A 1,873-nucleotide genomic window follows, 5' to 3' on the forward strand; every position below is an offset into this window, starting at 1 on the left:
GCTGTCATTTCCAGGCACTGAACCCCCACCCCAGGCCAGGCTCGGGCCTTTCTTGGGACCACACGAGCCTGGCACCTTTTCCTTCCTTCCACAGCCCATTCCCTAAGGATCTGTGCGGCAGGGGGGACCCCTTTCCCCTAGGCATTCCTTGTTTCTTCCATCAGAACTTCAGGTGCCTTGAGGCAGGGCCTAGAGTAGGCAGGGGACGCTGGAGGGGCAGATCCGGGGACAGATGCGTGATCCTGCAGCCGGTTGCCGGGCGACGGGATGCTGCCCCGCAATGTTACCTCGGCAACCGGCTGCAGCTTTAACCCTAGAGGGGGGTCTGGAGGAAGAGGGGAAGGGGCTGGCTTGGTGGTGGGGTACATTCAGGGCATGAGGGCAGAGGCGTGAATCAGAATGCCCGAGTTTTCCCCAACCTTAGCACAGAGAAAGAAGTGTATCTGTTGAGGGGAGCGGGAGATTGGGGCACAGAGAACCCTAAAAGATCCGCCTCTTGCCCCTTGCTGGCCAATCAGAGCCTAGCCCTAGTGACCAGGCCTCTGGCTGGGGAGAAGGGGTGCTGGGGTGGGTTTGGAGGGCATCAGATGCGTCCACCGACTGCCCCCCTCCCACAGTCTCCCACAGCCTTGAACCCCAGATGCCTCTTCCATGCATGGCATTTTGACCCACGTCCTGGGGGCAAACCTCGGCTGTCTTCTCACCCCGTCTCAGCTATTGACGCCCCCTTCCCCTTGCCAGCCCCCCACAGTGGCCGCTCTGATGCCTGGATGCTCAGGACAGCAGGGACAGGACAAGAGACAAGATCAGACTGAAGGGGCAGACACCCAGGTCCTCCNGCTCTCTGCAGGTGTCAATTTATTCCAGAGCTGAGGACACAGGAGTCCTTACCACACACACCCAGTCGTGCCCTCCCCCTCTTCGGGTCCCCTTAAGCTCCTGCTCCCCCATCACCAGGAGGGGGCCTGGGGCTGGCTTCCTCAGGATCTCCTCTGTCCAAGCCAAGCTGGGCTCTGCTTCCGTGGCCCGGCCTCCCCCTCCCCCTCCTCCTAACAGGNGCCAGCTTCTCTGCCTTCCCTCCCCTCATCCCTCTCCTCTCCATAACGTTCCCTCAGCATCTTTCCCGGCCTCCTCGCTTCTTCTGCTTCCAGTCTTTCTCCATCATCTCCCTCCTCGCGTGTCTCATCTTTCTCTCTCCTTCAAACCTCTTCCCCAAATTTCTCCCTCAAGCCCCTTTCTCTCTCTCTCTCTCTCTCCCCTATTTCCCTATCTCTGTCTCCCCCATTTTCTCTCCCCATCTCTGTCTGCCACATCTTTCTCCCCCTCCTTCTCCCCATCGCTCTGCCTTGCTCTCTCCGTTCCTGCCCAGGCCTGACTCCCCCAGCCGGGGGGGAGAATTGAGGGAGGGGGGCTCAGGCCGCAGGCCCCCCCCCTCTTCCTGCAGTGGGGAAAATGGCTTGGCCGGGAAGGGGAGAAGGAGGGGGAGGGGGAGATGGGAACACACGGGGTCTGTGGGCCCATTCAAAGGATCATTCATGGACTGGAGAGAGGCAGAGACAAAGAGACCGAGACGCAGAGACACGGCGAGAGCATCCCTAGGCGGAGACACGCAGACAGAGCAGGCTGGGGGGAAACCAGGCGCAGGGAGAGAGACGGGGGAAAGGAGACCCCAGTGGACCGCCATGCACCCCCCCCCTCCACCCGGCCCGGCTTAGCTCCTACCTGGCTCAGCCCTGGGGCCGTGGTGCCTCCATCCAGGGCTCCGCGTAGGGGGCGGATGGGCTTCGGGAGGGGGGCGGCGGCCTCTGAGCCCCCGCGGCCCCGCAGGCCCAGCCCCCGCCCGCAGCGCCTCCCCGGCCGGGGGAGGGGGATC

The sequence above is a fragment of the Crocuta crocuta genome, unplaced genomic scaffold (genome assembly GCF_008692635.1).
Source record: "Crocuta crocuta isolate KB4526 unplaced genomic scaffold, BGI_CrCroc_1.0 scaffold139, whole genome shotgun sequence".
Classification (NCBI taxonomy): domain Eukaryota; kingdom Metazoa; phylum Chordata; class Mammalia; order Carnivora; family Hyaenidae; genus Crocuta; species Crocuta crocuta.